Source organism: Rattus rattus, chromosome 17, assembly GCF_011064425.1.
Source record: "Rattus rattus isolate New Zealand chromosome 17, Rrattus_CSIRO_v1, whole genome shotgun sequence".
In the NCBI taxonomy this organism is placed as follows: Eukaryota; Metazoa; Chordata; class Mammalia; order Rodentia; family Muridae; genus Rattus; species Rattus rattus.
In genome coordinates, this window is record NC_046170.1 from 18917941 (window position 1) to 18936338 (window position 18398).

The following is an 18398-nucleotide window of genomic DNA, read 5'->3' on the forward strand; positions in this document are numbered from 1 at the left end:
GTCAGACAGAATCTCAAAGCAATTTTGATCTCTATTTTCCTGATGGCTAAGGATGTTGAACATTTGTTTCTCAGCTGAAATGGAAATTTCTGGTTTCTTTGAAGACTTAGTTGCATCATGTGATATTTTTCTGGAAACTTAGGAGATGTTTTTGCTGAAGCAGACATGTGGAGGGATGTTTTCCTGAGAACAGACAAGCGATGTTTTTCTAGAAGCTGCCTGGAAAGAGGGCATGTGATATTTTGCTAGAGCAGACACTTGAGAGAACACACAATGTTTGGAAATGGTACGATTATAACAGTGGTCAGCACTGTATGGTATTGGTTTGCCTTGCCACTCTTAGCTGGTCTTCGTTGGGCTTTGCTGACACTGGTCTTCACTGACCACTATGTGGTATTGGTTCACCTTGCTGATCATTGCTTATCATGACTTTGTAGAGAGAAGCACACCGAAGAATGTCTGGTGGTGTTCTGGCAGACTCAGACCAATTTGTCAGACTCTCATGTTTCTTCTGGATCAAAATCTGTTGGTGATTTGTGAGTACTGTGTGCAATGGGATTTAGCTACCATTGCTGATTCGTATGACCTAACTGACCTGATGATATCCTAACGACACAGACTGGATTCGCTCCAGCAAACTATTTCTAAACAGTTCCACATCTTCCTTTGTCCTATTAACCTTTTCTTTCCACTACCTCTGGTGGGTGGTGGGCTAGAAGGGAGGTTAAAACATTTAAGTACACTTACTAAAGTAGGCTTTGAAAATATAAACCTATACTCAGCCGTTTAAGATCCCTTTATTAATAGTTCACTGTTTATATCTTTACCCACTTTTTAATTGGATTATTTGCTTTTTGACACCTAGTTTTTGAGTTCTTTGTATATCTTGGATATCAGTCCTCTGTCACAAGTAGAATTGGTGAAAATATTTCCTGTACTGCAGACTGCCACTCTGTTTTAGTGACAGTGTTCTTTGCCTTACAGAAGCTTTTCAGTTTCATGAGGTCCCAATTATTAATGGGTCAATCTTAATACCTGCACTTTTGGTGCTCTGTTCAGGAAGTTGTCTCTTGTGCTGGTGTGTTCAAGGCTATTCCCCACTCTCTCTTCTATCAAGTTCAATGCTTGTGTTGAGGTCTGACAAATTTGAATTTTCTGATAAAATACTGATCTTTTTTCATTCTTCTACATGCAGACATTCAGTTTGATCAAAATATTTGTTAAACATGCTTTGTGTTTTTCCAGTGTGTATTTCTGGGTTCTTTATCAAAAATTAGTTGTCCATAACTATGCGGGTTGATTTCTGTGTTTTTAATTCAACTCCATTGATTGACATGTCTGTTTTTACACCACACCGTGAGTTTTTTTGTCACTATATCTCTGTACTTGAAATCAGGGATGGTGATACCTCCAACGGTTCTTTTATTATTCAGAATTCTTTTAGCTATGCTGAATTTTTAATTTTTCTATATGAAGACAAGAATTGTCCTTTCAAGGTTGGGAAAGGATTTTGTTAGAGTTTTGATGAGGATTGTATTGAATCAACAAATTACTTTTGGTAGATGGCCATTTTACTATGTCAATCCTACCAATCCATGAGCATGGGAGGTCTTCCCATCTTCTGAGATCTTCAATTTCTTTCTTCAATTACTTGAAGTTTTTGTCATACAGGTCTTTCACTTGCTTGGTTAGAGTTACCCTGAGGTATTGAAGAGCTACTGATAGGTTTTTGTTTTCAGTTAATCATCTATCCAGCCACTTTGATGAAAATGTTTATTAGCTATAAGAATTCCAGGCAGAATTTTAGGGTCACTTATAACCTTGTACATTATCTGCCAATAACAGTACTTTGACTTCTTCCTTTCAAATTTGTATCACCTTGATCTCCTTCAGTTGTCTTTTTGCTCCACTTAAGACTTCAAGTATTAAATAGATGTGGAGAGAGTGGGCAGCCTTGTCTTGTTCCTGGTTTTAGTGGAATTGCTTTGAGTTTCCATTTCATTTGATGTTGGCAACAGGCAAAAGGTAAAGTGCCTTCATTACGTTCAGGTAGATGCCTTGTATTGCTGATCTCTCCGGGACTTTTATCACAAAGAGTTGTTGGATTTCATCAAAGGTTTTCTCAGCTTCTAATGAGATGGTCATGTGATTCATTTCTTTCAGTTTATTTGTATTTAATTTGAATAATCTGTCAAGTTATATCAGGGTTTGTCAATCTTGCCGATTTTCTTTGTTTTATTGATTCTTCGTAGTGCTCCTTTTGTTTCTATTTAATTGACATTGGCCTTCAGTTTGATTATTTATTACAGTCCACTCCTCTTCAGTGAGGTTACTGCTGTGTGTTCTAGAGAGTTCAGGTGTGCTGCTAAGTCGCTAGTATGAAATCTCTCCAACTTTTTAATGTGGGCACTTAGTGCTATGAACTTTTCCATCAGATCTGCTTTCACTGTGACCCATAAGTTTGGGCATGCCGTGTATTGCCTTTCATTCACGTCCAAAAAGTCTTTAATTTTTTTTAAAATTTTTTCTCGACTTATTTTTTTTCACTCAACAGAGAGTCGTTCAGTTTCCCAGATTTGGTAAGCTTTCTGCTGTTCTTGATATCCAGCTTTAATCGATGGTGGTCTGATGGGATACAGTGGATTATTTAAGTTTTCTCATATCTGCTGAGACTTGCTTGTGTCCCTACATGTGTTCAATTTGAGGAAAAGTTCTGTAAAGCTCAAAGAAGGCATATTTCTGTGTCTGAGTAGAATATATAATCTCTTAGGTTCATTTGGTTTATGACTTCAGTTAGCTCCAGTATTTCTCTGGTTATACTGTGTCCAGATGACATAGCCAATGGTGAGAGTGGGTACTGATGACTCCCACTACAGGTGTGTGAGGGTCAATATGTGATTTAAGCTGTGGTAATGTTTCATTTACAAACACCATTGCCCTGTGTTTGGGGCATAGATATTAAGAATTAGAATGTTATCCCGATGAATTTTTCCTAAATACTTAGTGTCCTTCTGAATCCTTTGATTAATTTGGGTCTGAAGTCTGTCTTGGTGCATGTTAACATGACTACAGCTTTTTAGGTCCATCTCCCAGGAAACATCTTCTCCAACACTTCACCCTAAGGAAATGCCTATCCTTGATGTTGAGGTGTGTTTTTGTGTGTAGCAGAAGGATGGATCGTGTTTCACATCCATTCTGGTAGTCTGTGTGCTTTTATCAGGGAATTGAGACCATTGGTATTGAGAGATACCAATGACCAATGACTGCTAATTCCTGTTATATTGGTGAGGGTGATGGTGCTGATATTGGTGGTGGTGGTGGTGGTGGTGTGTGTGTGTGTGTGTTTTCCTTCTTTTGGTTTTGCTGGTATGAGATTATTTCTTGTGTTTTCCTGGATGTAGTTTACCTCCTTGGTTTGGAGTTTTCTTCCTAGCAACTTACGTAGGAGTGGATTTATAGACAGATACTGTTAAAATTTGACTTTACCATAGAATATCTTAATTTTCCCTATTTATGATGATTAACTAACTACATATAGTAATCTGGGCTGACATCTGTGGTCTCCTAGAATCTGCAACACATCTATCCAAACCATTCTGGCATCCATTGAGAACTGGGCTGTAATTTTAATAGGTCCATCTTCATGTTAGTCTTTTTCCTTACAGATTTTTAATATTCTTTCTTAGTTCTATATGTTTGCTGTTTAAATTATTGTGTCAAGGGGACTTCCTTTTCTGATCCAGTCTATTGGGTGCTCTGTATCTTTATTGCACTATATAGGAAGGTCCTTCTTTAGGTTAGAAACTTTTTCTCCTTTGATTTTGTTGAAAATATTTTCTGGGCCTTTGAGCTGGAAGTCTTCTCCTGTCTCTATTTCTATTATTCTTAGATTTTGTCTTTTCATAAAGTCCCAGATTTTTTCAATGTTTTGTGTCAAGAGTTTTTTAGATTTAACGTTTTCTTTGAATGGTGCATACATTCCTTCCCTTATATCTTCAATGACTGAGAATCTGCCTTCTATTTCTTGAATTCTATTAGTGAAGCGTGCTTCTGAAGTTCCTGTTTGAATTTCTAATTTTGCATTTCCAGAATTCCCTCAGTTTATGATTTCCTTACTCTTTCTATTTCTGTTTTTGGATCTTGAATTTTTGATTGTGGTTTTTCTGGTTTGTTTGTTTGTTTTATTTCTTTAAGGGATTTATTCATTTCCTCCAATTCTTTTTGTTTTCTTGGACTTCTTTAAGAAACTTATTCATGTTTTCTTTAAGCATCTCTATTATGTCCATGAGGGTTGGCTTTAAGTTCTTTCTCTCGTGCTTCAGCTATGATGAAATAATCAGGGCCTGCTGTGGTAGGATAGCTGATTTCTGGTGGAGACATGTTGCCCTGGCTATATTGATTGTGTTTTTATGATGGTGTCTAGGCACCTAGGTTTGGGATGATTATAGATCTAAGTGCTGAATTCTGGGTTTGTTTTTGTTGGCTTGGTGCTTTATTACTTGGTTTTTATTTCCTCTCAGAATTTTTAGACAGTGTGATGGCAATGTTGTCTGTTTTACTGGCCTCCTTGGAGTTTTTGTAGGAAATGCTTGCTAGTATTGGAGGCTGGGGGAAGAAGAGGCTGGGGTGAGATGGTCTGCTGCAGCACTAATGGCTACTCTGAGGAAAGGGTCTTGGGGAAAAGAGAAAATGGAGAAGGTCTGCCAGGAGCCTACCTTCTCTTCTGGCTTTTGTGTCCTGTGGTTACACAGGGGTTGTCCATCCATGTTGAGGACTGGAACACAGAGACAAGGCAGGAAACGGAGGCCAGGACTGATGGTCTGTGGGATGCACAGGAGGTGTGGAAAAGGGGAGGAGGAGGCTGTACCTGGTGTTCTGTTGCAGCTCTAGAGGCAACCCTGAGTTTTGCTTCAGCATTGCTCTAAAATTAAACTACAAACTCTTACAGAATACTGACCCAAGAGTAATGTTTGTATGTTTGTATGCGGTTTATAATAATCATTTGCTGGAAGCAACAAATATAAGTTGAAAGCAATCTTATAAAATGAGTACCCATCAAAAATGTGGAAAGTAATACCTGAATATTGCTTGATAGTGTTTATTTTATTCTTATTTAGGTCAGTTGGGGTCAGTTGGAGCCAGTGATTTAATCCCTTGTTAAACTTTGTTAAAGATTTCTATAAAGTGGTCCAGTCCTTTCTCATGCAATTCTTTCTCTGCCATTCAATAAAAGAAAGAGAAAAACCTCCAGTTAAGGACAAACACACAGGGACAGACAGATATATGAGGACAAATTCACAAGACAGAAGGCAAAGATTCAGACTCAAAACAGATGGACAGGAATGGCAAAAGACAAAGGGAGAAAAAAGTAGAGAATTCCAATCTGGGCTCTCCCTTCCTCAAGTGATACCAAGAGAATTGATAGTGTATCCTCAATGTGATATTCATGCATTAATACTGACTCTGAGTTTATTATTAACATGTTCAAGTGTCGTGGTAAAAAATAAAACACATTGTGATGGCTTCCCACACGCACATACCTGGGCAGTCACTCTCTTACTAGTTCTGGCTCTGGGCCATAGGAACTAGTGCTAATTTGTCTCAGTGCCTCCACTGAGATACTCCATGGTACTCCATGGTACTCTCTAACCTGGGAGATCCGAGAGCCATTCCAGTGTGGCACCTTACCACGATGTTTTGCTTTTAGTCACAGTCCCCTGGTTGGGTTGTTACCACGCCAGGCATACACATCCCAATTCCATGGCAGACTTGGTGCATCCCACCACTGCACCTTCTCTTGAACTCAACTAAGTCACCACATGAAAGAACACACCACACAATAACCTCTGATCCATTTGATAAGATATAATTTGCCCTAGACAGCACAAAATCTTATATACACCCATCCCTTAAAATAGTCATAACAGCCTGTAACTATGCACAGAGAAGAATCTTAACATCTGCCGCCATGTTCTCCCAACTTCTTCTCCTTGCTCTGGCTCCTTCTCCTCCTTCTAAAACTTTTCTCCTGCCCATCATTTCTTCTTGTCCAATAACAGGTCTTGTTCTATCCTGTACCTGCCTTTCTGCATAAAGACATCAACCTACACTTCACCCTTTTTGTCTAATTAAAAACAAAACAACTTTTCTCTCAAATGTAAGGTGAGCATTACTACCATTTTGTAATTAAAAGCATAAAGTATACCTAACACCCAGTCCAACATTTTATCAGTTAAACAGAACATTTAGTTATCTATTCCGTCTTAAGAAAGGTTTAAAATCCATGTAATGTCCTGGCTAACTTGTATGCTATCTGATAACTATCCAATTAAATCTGTATTCTCAAAGTTAAACACACTGAGTAGGCCATGAGACTGTAATCAGTCTTCAACCCTGTCAGAAATCTGATAATGACCAATATATCTGTAAATATAGGAAGCCTAACACAGCTTCTAGAACTGAGACAGGTTATAGAGACATTTTTCTGCTTACACAGTCCCCTGTTAGTAACGTGAGAGCAAGCCTTCTGGCCTAGGATCACCTGACAGACTTTTGAAATGCAGAATTTCGAAGGGCTGATCACTCAGGCTCAGCAGAAATTACCAGTCAACTTATTCTGTAACATATTCTTTTCTGGACAATATTAGTCTGTAGATGAATAGAGGCAATTCTGGTGGAGACAAACAAGTCTGTCTCACCACAATACATCACCTCACCTGGAGGTGGAGATGTTCAATTTCTTCTTTGAGTCCACCAAAGGGAAACTGTTAGGAGCAGATATGTCTCAACAAGAGATAAATAACATTAAATGTCAGATTTTGTGGATTTCTGACGTTTCTGAAAACCGTCTATCTATATAAAGTAATCTGGATTGTTGTTCTTTAACTGCTCTCAGCTATTTCTGATGAGAATACTTTAAAAACACCCTAACAGTAGACTATGAGCCACAGATTTGTTATTTGGCCCTTAATTCCCATGTTTAATCATCTCAGATTAGTTTGCAATGGCATTAATAGAAGAACTGGGTTCAAACCTTGTACTTTTAAAATTTTTTGCAACAATAGAGGAAATTTATGACAACAAAAATCTTAACTTGTATCAACTAAATTCTATACCAATGTAAAGCTTACTAACAAAGATATGGATTTTTACCAAATGAGATTATGGCTGTAAAATCAACTCTAGCTAATTCTTCCCTGTTAAATTATGACCATTTCTAAATTCTGTAGAAAGAGAACCTTAGAATAACCACTTTGAGCCTTCCAAAGTTTCAGGAATCTGGGTGATGATTCTTCAATAACTTCTTCAGGCTGTACATGGGTGTTGAGATATCCTTGGGGGCAGGGGGGAAGGAAAATGGGGAAGGATTGTTGTAGCCTGATGTCTGCCTTTGACTGGACCTAGCTGAAAGTCCTTGAGATCAGGAATCCAAGCAGGCCAGTTCAGCATTCTGATGATGAGTTCATCAAGCTGTACATTCTGCAATATATAATTCTCAAAACAAAATTTTAATATCAAGATAACTTTTTGTTTGATTCTCTTGAATGTAGCTTTTCAGGAGTTCTACCTTTATCAAATCTAATCAGTATACCTCTGGAAGGTGTCCAAAGCCTAATCACCATTTTTAAAAACACAAAAGACAAAAGCCTTTCTCCCAAAATACCATGTTCTTTAGTCTGCAACCAGAAAAAGCTTGTATCTTGCACTCTCCCCAGGGAAATAATATAACAAGACTCAAAATCACACCCATTATGAAAATTAAAACTTTTTTAAAAAGAACAAAGTAAGCTAAACAACACTGTATGACCCTGTTTAGCTTTTCTAATCTGTCATGCCAGGAAATTAACACAAAATTCCCATGGAACCCACATTAAGAGACTATGAGCCTCCGCTGTGATAAATATCAAAATAACCACAAATCCCAGCTATCCGGCTTCATTGAGCCATATATGGCATTAGCAGGGTAAATTCATAAAAATGATTTAATCCCACTTCTATTAATACCTATCAGTAAGAAGCAGGCAACTTGTCAAACCAGGATTTTAACCCAAAAATTCCTGTGGAGCCCACATTAGAGAGAATCTGAGTATCTTATAGACCAAAATATTACCATCTATCTGTTAGTCTCTCTACCTGGAGCATCAGACTTTTTACTTACTAATAACTTCTATAATATATGCCTGTCTTCACTCTGCCCGGTATACAGACTTCTGTTTTATAATAACTTTTATAACTGGCAAATATCACCACTCTCTACTTGGAGTCAGTGACTAATCTTCCCTATCCAAGTTCCGAATCACTGGTGAAAATCCCACGTGAGTCAGATAAACTCTGCACTCTCTCATTCTAACTATAAAAACAAACTTAATCACATCTCTGCTAATATTGTCATTAAAGAAGCCGGCCGCTTCTAATCTCTGTCTCTGTGGCTAAGAGCAACCTGCACTTTTTCACAGCAGGGGCCATGAGCCCGCCATCAGACTGTCACTCTTTCTTTTAAGATTCCCATGCTAGCGGTATCACGTGACTCAACATGGTGCTGTCCCTATTTTACTTAGAAAACAAAACGTTTTCGGCTGAAAAACGTCAATTTTTTAGTGGATTCGTGCATAACATAACGGTCGCCACTTATTGCATTAAAAAGATAGAAAGTGGCACGACTGGTTCCCTACCGCACACATACCTAGGCAGTCGCTCTCCCCCTAGTTCCTGCTCTGATGGGTCATAGGAACTAGTGCTAATTTATCTGAGTGGTTCCACGCTGGCCCCCATGGTACTCTCTGACATGGGGGGTCCACGAGCCGTTCTGGTGGGGCACCTTTCCACGCTGCTCTGCTTTTACTCCCAGTTCCCTTGGCGGGGTGTTAGCATGCCAGGCATACACGTCCCAATTCCATGGCAGGCTCGGTCTGTCCCACCATCACACAATGTCCTCTGATCCAATTGATAAGATAGAATTTGCCCACCTAGTCAGCACAAAATCCTATAACATCCATCCCTTAAAATAGTCATAGCAACCCGTAACTATGCACAGAGAAGAATCTTAACATCTGCCACCATGTTCTCCCAGCTCCTTCTCCTCCTTCTAAAGGTTTTCTCCTGCCCTTCCTTCTTGTCCAATGACAGGCCTCATTTTATCGTGTACCTGCCTTCCTGCATAAAGACACCAACCTATATTCCTATATTCAAGCTGACTGATTTTTTGGTGTCCAACGGGAGAAATCTCTAATGCATTAAATCTATACACTTTGTCGCCCCATGGGCACTTTGTGTCTGTGGAGTATTTTGAAGCACCCAATGAGAAAGGATAGCCTAAACTCATACAAAAGATATGGAAGATAATGAAGAACCCTTGTTGGAAGTGTGAATTTTGGATGTCTCAGTTACCAAAACTCAAGTAACACCCAGAATGTATCCAATCTCCAAGAAATGACGGCACAGGAGATAGAGCAGACTGAGGGAATGGCCGACCAATAACCTGCCCGACTTGAGACCCTTCCTATAGACAAGCACCAGTCCCTGACACTGTTAATGATGCTCTGTTATGCTTGCAGACAGGAGCGTGTTGCCTCTGAGAGGCTCCACCCAGCAGCTGACTCAGACAGACACAGACACCCACAGCCAAACAGTGGATGGAGCTTGGTGATGCTTATAGGAGTGTAGGAGGAAGGGTTGAAGGCCCTGAAGGGGATAGGAGCTCCACAGAAAAAACCAACAGAGTCAACTAACATGGACCCTTGGGGCTCTCAGAGTCTGAACCAAGCAAAGAACTTTTACAGGTTGGACCCTAGACCATGCAGCAGATGTGCAGCTTGATCTTCATGTGGATCCCAAACAACTGGAGAAGGGAGCTATCCCAAAAATTGTTGCCTGCACATGGGATATGTTCTTGTACTTGGGCTGCCTTGTCTGGCCTCAGTGGGAGAGGAAGCACCTAGCCTCGAAGAGACTTGAAGTGCCAGTGTTGGGGAAAAACCCAGGGAGCCTACCAGAGGAGATGGGGATGGGGATGGGGATGGGGGAAGGATTGTGGGAGGGGTGAGTGGGAGTGGGGAAGTGAATGGGATATAAAGTGAATAAGTAAAAAAAAAAAGAAAATTAATTTTTAAAGACCTGACAGGAGCCTGAAATCCCTCCCCTCACCTGCTTGCTGTGGTGAAGAGGTCCAGAGGAAAAGGAACTCTCCATTTGGCTGCTGCATAGGTAGATCTCAGAAGCTAGGTCTCATGCTCTAAAAGCCCCCTGGCTGAGAGCTCCACTCTTATTTCCTTTTTCTCTTTCTTTGTCAAGTCCAGTCTGATTGTACTCAACTTACGCCCCAAGGAAAAGCACGGCTGTCACTGAAGCATGCCGACGCTTGAACTTGCCACGTTCCCCTCTCAACTGCAGTCTGCGTGCACACTGACAACACTGTCTTCCCTTGGCTCTTCTTTCCCATTTCTCCAAAAATTAGTTCTGGAAAGAAATGGCAAGCTTACACCACCCTTTCTACCTTCATCTCTGCGTGTAATGGTTGGGTTAATCAGATGCGCTGGGTTGTTCCACTGTCAACTTGAAACAGCCTAGAGGGCAGAGGAGCTCTCAACTGAAGAATTACCTCCGACACTTCTGTGGCAGATTCTGCAAGTGATCGTCCTGAGTTATGACCGATGTGGCAACATCTGCAGACAGGTGGGCCTGGGTTGTAGTTTTTTTTAAAGCCAATGAGCAAGTAAGTTACATTCCTCCATGGGCTCTGCTGTGTTTCCAGCTTGAGTTCCTCCCCCAACTTCCTTCAGTAATGGACTGTTACCTGGAAATATAAGACCAAAACAGCAACGACCAAAAAAAAAAAATCATTCCTCCCAAGATGCTTTGCTTTTAGCCAGTGTTTTATCACAGCAACAGAGAGGAAACTAGAGCAGCAGTGTGATGAGGTGAAGGTGTGGCTCTGGGGGTGTGTGAGAGGGTTGTGAGGTGAAGGTATGGCTCTGGGAGTGTGTGAGGGTTGTGAGGTGAAGGTGTGGCTCTGGGTGTGTGAGAGGGTTGTGAGGTGAAGGTGTGGCTCTGGGAGTGTGTGAGAGGGTTGTGAGGTGAAGGTGTGGCTCTGGGAGGGTGTGAGCTGTGTGTGAGGTGAAGGTGTGGCTCTGGGAGTGTGTGAGAGGGCTGTGAGGGGTGAAGGTGTGGCTCTGGGGTGTGTGAGAGGGTTGTGAGGTGAAGGTGTGGCTCGGGTGTGAGGGAGGGTTGTGAGGTGAAGGTGTGGCTCTGGGAGTGTGTGAGAGGGTTGTGAGGTGAAGGTGTGGCTCTGGGAGTGTGTGAGAGGGCTGTGAGGTGAAGGTATGGCTCTGGGAGTGTGTGAGAGAGCTGTGAGGTGAAGGTATGGCTCTGGGAGTGTGTGAGAGGGTTGTGAGGTGAAGGTGTGGCTCGTGTGTGAGAGGGTTGTGAGGTGAAGGTGTGGCTCTGGGAGTGTGTGAGAGGGTTGTGAGGTGAAGGTGTGGCTCTGGGGAGTGTGTGGGTTGTGAGGTGAAGGTGTGGCTCTGGGGAGTGTGTGAGAGGGTTGTGAGGTGAAGGTGTGGCTCTGGGTGTGTGAGAGGGTTGTGAGGTGAAGGTGTGGCTCTGGGTGTGTGAGAGGGCTGTGAGGTGAAGGTGTGGCTCTGGGTGTGTGGGGGGTTGGAGGTGAAGGTGTGGCTCTGGGTGTGTGAGAGGGTTGTGAGGTGAAGGTGTGGCTCTGGGTGTGTGAGAGGGTTGTGAGGTGAAGGTGTGGCTCTGGGGGTGTGTGAGAGGGGTGTGAGGTGAAGGTGTGGCTCTGGGGGTGTGTGAGAGGGTGGTGAGGTGAAGGTGGCTCTGGGAGTGTGTGAGGGGCTGTGAGGTGAAGGTGTGGCTCTGGGAGTGTGTGGAGAGGGCTGTGAGGGTGAAGGTGTGGCTCTGGGAGTGTGTGAGGGGGTGAGAGGTGAAGGTGTGGCTCTGGGAGTGTGTGAGAGGGGTTGTGAGGTGAAAGCATGGTTCTGGGGAGTGTGAGAAGATTGTGAGGTGAAGGTGTGGCTCTGGGGTGTGTGAGAGGGTTGTGAAGGTGAAGGTGTGGCTCTGGGAGTGTGTGAGAGGGTTGTGAGGTGAAGGTGTGGCTCTGAAAAGTGCGTGAGAGGGTGGTTACCAAGGGTTCATCCTAGCAGGTGAGATCTGCTTAGCATCTGGGAGGTACCTTACCATCATTGGTGATGAGTCTCCAGTTTGCCCATGTAACCCCTAGTCACCTAGTTCCTCAGCTTCCTAATTTAAACTTACTTTTCTTTTAGCCTTTCCCCATTTTTTTTTGAAAGGGCATGTCCTTTTTACTCTATGTGATGGTTAACCTTAACTTCTAATTTGATAGAATTTAGAATCAAAATGGAAACAAGATTTCCATATCAGGTTAATTGAAATGAAAGAAATACCCTAAATTAGGTGTCACCATTTTCATGCAGTCCAGGAGTGAATTAAAAGATGAAAGTGCCCAGTTTCTTCCTGCTCCTGCTGCCACAGTTTCACCTCTAGGACAGAACACATCCCCTGGAATAAATAAACCAAAATAAAGCCTTCCTTCATTAGGGTTGCTTTTTGTGATGCGTTGTGTTGAAATTCCATATGAATGAATACATTCATGGCATGAAGGCTGCACAACCCTGGAAGAGTCACTGCGTTTGAACGATACTGAGGAGACACTGGTGCTTTGAAGTTTGAGTAGTTTGGGCAGTGCTCGCTTAGAAGATGAGTAGTGAAGAAACAATGAAGTAGACGAACATTCCTTTTGATTTCTTAAAATCACATATTCAAGTTCCCTAAACTTACGACACATTCTTGAATAGATTAAAGGCGAAAGCAGCAAGTCATAAAAAATAAGACATAATGTGTGACAAAACAGGTAACCACGTCCATCATGTCATGGCAGAAATAGACATGCTTTAAAGTGAAAATTATTGGGGATCTCCAGTGGTGGCTGAAATTACTAGGATTTTGCAATGAGTTATATGGATGGATAGATAGGTAGATAGATAGATAGATAGATAGATAGATAGATAGATAGATAGATAATAGATAGATAGATAGATAGATAGATAATAGATAGATGATTGATAGATAGATAGATAGATAGATAGATGATAGATAGATAGATAGATAGATAGATAGATAGATAGATAGATAGATAGATAGATAGATGATAGATAGATAGGAACTGTTAGAGAAGAGGCAGGGGAAAGGCATCTTGTGAATGAGACAATTCAGACTCAAGACAAAAGTTCAAGGAAGAAGGATTGAATGCAGCAGATCAATAATTATGGATAGAAACAGAGTTGGACCTGGTGGCCCAAATCTGGAGCACATCTTTAAAGCATCATGCTGAGGGGCTGAGACCACTGTTTCTAGAGCTGCTTCCACACATCCTGGCATCTGCCCCGCTTTGTACAGTTAAAGAACATTTCCACTGCTTGGAAGCTTAGGCTAATGTGACCACAGTTGGGAATAACGGTGTAGGAAAACTAACCCAGAAGATTGCTCCCGGCAAGAAAAACCTACTACTAGATCCAAGACGGTGGCATTGCGAGTGTGAACTAAGTGACAGAAAATTGACAGTGAATTTTCACTTTCAGGAAAAACATGTAGTGGTGTTGGAAGCAAAATCTCCTCAAGAGTTTAGAAGAAAGATGATCTCTTTGACTTGAGTAAATCACCAGAGGGTGAATAATTTGAACTGTCTCAGGAGAGAGGGTTTGTTTTTTTTGTTTTTTTTTTTTTTTTTTGTCTAATGTATTAGGGTTTTTAATAATTTTTGTGAATGAATGTTCAAGCAAGTGTCAGTGTGACAAATAAAACAGGGCTGGGAATGTTAGTTCTTTAGTAAATATTTTCCCAGTATGCATAAAATGCCTTGGGTGCAGCCCCAGAAGTTCAACACAGACAGGTATGTAGACTGGTAGGCTCGTGGGTGGGTGGGTGGATGGATAGGTGGGGGGGTAGGTGGATAGATGGGTGGGTGGATGGATGGATGGATGGATGGATGGATGGATGGATGGATGGATGGATGATGGATGGATGGATGGATGGATGGATGGATGGGTAGATGAGAGATGTGTGCATGCATACATACATGATAGGTAGATGCTCTTTTGAACTCGAGCTGCTGAAGTAGATCATATTAATAACCCAAGAACTATGCCAAAAGTCATCTTCAGGAACTCTCAGAAAAGGAAAATAAATCTCACAGAAAACAGAATCTAAGAAGCACAAGGTCTCTTGCAGCTTTGGAATCGAAAGCTGTCACTTAGAACTTAGGAAATTAACGAGTTCAAAATATTGTCAAAAGGAAAACTGAGTCCTAAATTCATGAGAATTAAAAATTCTGGGGTTGGGGATTTAGCTCAGTGGTAGAGTGCTTGCCTGGGAAGCACAAGGCCCTGGGTTCGGTCCCCAGCTCCGGAAAAAAAAAAAAAAAATTCTGTACATTTCTCTTCTTGCTTCTGAAATGACTTAATATGCTTAGCCCTTTACCGCACTATGACAGCGTTATGATTAAATCAGAGTTTAATTATGCTCCCCAAACACCTTTGTTGTACTAACAGCCCCTAATGAGACTGTGAGTTGAATATATTAAATTTAAAACCATTATGTTGAGGATGGAACAAAAAGATCATCAGTTATTATGCAAATGTGGTGATCTTCCAGACAGGAGCTAATTGCAGGACCAGCCTTCATTACAGAGCAAGCATTGGGTCATGAGGCTGCCTCTTCCCATGCCCCAAGGTTACAGAGCAAATTCTACCTTGTTCCTGGGCAAAGGTGAGGGAGTGGGAGCAGGAGAAACAGGGGAGGGAATCAGAGGGGAATCAGGAAGCTTCTCAGGGTACAAAGAGCTTCTGAATTGAAATTACCAAGATTTCTGCTCCTTAAGGAAGGGGAAGTTCTCAAGGAAACTGCTTGGCAGCTGCTGGGCTGCTTTGCTAACTCCGTGGGTTCATTCTGTGATTCTATTTGCCCTCTCAGAAGAGTCTTGAGACACAGTCTTGTGTAGACACCTTGATTTGTTTCTGAAACAAAACGTGGGCTAATTTTTCCAAATAAATGATAGAGAGCAATTCAAGCTTTGATCAATCCTGTTTTCTGTGACTTTGTTGTGTGCAGGAGAACATCTACATCATTAAGTACACTGTATCTGAGCAAAAAAGAAGAATTTTAAGTCTGTGTGTTCCACCTTCTGTTAAGTTTCAGAATCTGTATTGATTTACTTTGCTCAGAAAAGCATTTTACTGTACACAGACGCAAGCTTGGAAGCTTCCTACAGATCGAATACTGTGCTTCACTTACGAGCTGCCCCTGGAGGCTTGAGCGATAATGACTTTTCCTCTGACCACCCTATTAACTGGAAAGAAAATATATGAGTTTATAAACATTTATTCCTCTGTGTATCATTGTACACTAATATAAAACTTTAAAGGATGAGAAGCTACACCACGTCTCTATAATAAGTAAATATTAGCCTCAGTATTCTTATTACAGTGGCCTGAGGTGGCCACACTGTGGTCTGATCACACGTGCTCTCAGTCACAAAAGCCTTTGCCATCCTAGGTAACAAGATATAAGCCCTCGGGTTACATGGAGGCTATGGAAACATAGTCTTCTGAGGTAGAAAGTCCTACCTCAAATAACCCATCCTATTTTTACTTAACAACCTTTTAGCTCATAAGGTGTATATCATGAGACCTACATTCATAATGAATGAACACTTAAAAATAGCTGAGAAATCAATGGTGAATTAATTTAAAAGAATAAAATTGCCTCAAGAAATGACAAGAGAAAAGAAGATTAAAACACAGTGCGGGATCCTACAACAGATAGAGGCCTTATATCCAAAATATACAAAGAACTCAAGAAGTTAGACCGCAGGGAGACAAATAACCCTATTAAAAAATGGGGTTTAGAGCTAAACAAAGAATTCACAGCTGAGGAATGCTGAATGGCTGAGAAACACCTAAAGAAATGTTCAACATCTTTAGTCATAAGGGAAATGCAAATCAAAACAACCCTGAGATATCACCTCACACCAGTGAGAATGGCTAAGATCAAAACCTCTGGTGACAACAGATGCTGGCGAGGATGGAGAAAGAGGAACACTCCTCCATTGTTGGTGGGATTGCAGACTGGTACAACCATTCTGGAAATCAGTCTGGAGGTTCCTCAGAAAATTGGACATTGAACTGCCTGAGGATCCAGCTATACCTCTCTTGGGCATATACCCAAAAGATGCCCCAACATATAAAAAAGACACGTGCTCCACTATGTTCATCGCAGCCTTATTTATAATAGCCAGAAGCTGGAAAGAACCCAGATGCCCTTCAACAGAGGAATGGATACAGAAAATGTGGTACATCTACACAATGGAATATTACTCAGCTATAAAAAACAACGACTTTATGAAATTAAATGAGGCAAATGGTTGGAACTGGAAAATATCATCCTGAGTGAGCTAACCCAATCACAGAAAGACATACATGGTATGCACTCATTGATAAGTGGCTATTAGCCCAAATGCCTGAATTACCCTAGATGCCTAGAACAAATGAAACTCAAGACGGATGATCAAAATGTGAATGCTTCACTCCTTCTTTAAAAGGGGAACAAGAATACCCTTGGCAGGGAAGAGAGAGGCAAAGATTAAAACAGAGACTGAAGGGACACCCATTCAGAGCCTGCCCCACATGTGGCCCATATATATACAGCCACCCAATTAGATAAGATGGATGAAGCAAAGAAGTGCAGAAGTGTAGATCGCTCCTGAGAGACACAGCCAGAATACAGCAAATACAGAGGCGAATGTCAGCAGCAAACCACTGAACTGAGAATAGGACCCCCGTTGAAGGAATCAGAGAAAGAACTGGAAGAGCTTGAAGGGGCTCGAGACCCCATATGTACAACAATGCCAAGCAACCAGAGCTTCCAGGGACTAAGCCACTACTTAAAGACTATACATGGACTGACCCTGGACTCTGACCTCATAGGTAGCAATGAATATCCTAGTAAGAGCACCAGTGGAAGAGGAAGCCCTGGGTCCTGCTAAGACTGAACCCCCAGTGAACTAGACAGTTGGGGGGAGGGCGGCAATAGGGGGAGGGTGGGGAGGGGAACACCCATAAGGAAGGGGAGGGGGGAGGGGGATGTTTGCCCGGAAACCGGGAAAGGGAATAACACTCGAAATGTATATAAGAAATATTCAAGTTAATAATAAAAAAAAAATAAAAAAAAAAAACACAGTGCGGGGGAAATGGAAGGGAAAAACGAAATGGCAAAAGTCTAAAGCAAAAGTAATGTGAGCAGCTGAACACTGGTGAAACAGAGAAATACTAAAATAAAACACTCTGCAGTCATAAGCAAGGCCAGGAATGATAATATTTCTGAGGAAAAAAGTAAAGTTTATAATTTTAATACACATACAAAATTAAATTTTGAATTTCATTAAAGTAAAAGTATGAAATAGTTTTTGTTAGAGCACAAGTCTGTACCTTTGTGATATGTGATCCAGATTCCACAGCCTGACGAGATGCAGCCACATGTCCCTGTAGCTCTCTCTAAACAGAGTGGTGGAGCTGGCTGTGCTGTAGCCAACAGCAGTCCCTACTTCACTGTTCTAATCGGGTCCTAGGTCCTCCACACTCTAAGTCACGGGATGTGAAGCTTCCCACCGCTCCTGAACAGTGAGGCAGAGGCAGGCCTTTGCTCTGCTCTGGGATTGGTCAGAGGAGATAGCTCTGAAGGCTGCTCTTGGAAGAGGCTTCTCTGCCCTGCACACTACACCATCTTCTCATGGTGGTCCTCCCTCCTTCTCCCTCTCCTCTTCCCCCACACTTTTTGTTAATGAAGCACCTCTACAGGCTTTAAAAAGAAACCTCATTAAATGGACTCCTGTGTCCACTTCCTTTCAGAGCCTACCATGATTGTTGTACTCTTCTGTTACAGAATAGTTTTTAAGTTGCTTTACAAATGTATTTAGATGCAACTGAATTGAAACCTCACGGACTGTTGTTGACATTCACTATGGCCCTCTCCAGCAGCCATCATGATAGTTTACATTTACAATCCCAGCACTAAAGATGGTGAATTGATGGGAGACTGAAGTTCATAGACAGCTTGTACTTCAAAGTGGAGTTACATGCCAGCCTGGAATGTAGAGTGAGATTCTGTCTCAAAACAAAACAACCAGATACACTCGAACTAATAGAAGAAAAAAGTGGAGAAGAATCTTGAATACATGGGCACTGGAGAAAATTTCCTGAACAAAACACTAATGGCTTATGCTCTAAGACCAAGAATCAACAAATGGGATCTCATAAAACTGCAAAGCTTCTGTAAGGCAAAGGACACTGTTGTTAGGACAAAACGGCAACCAACAGATT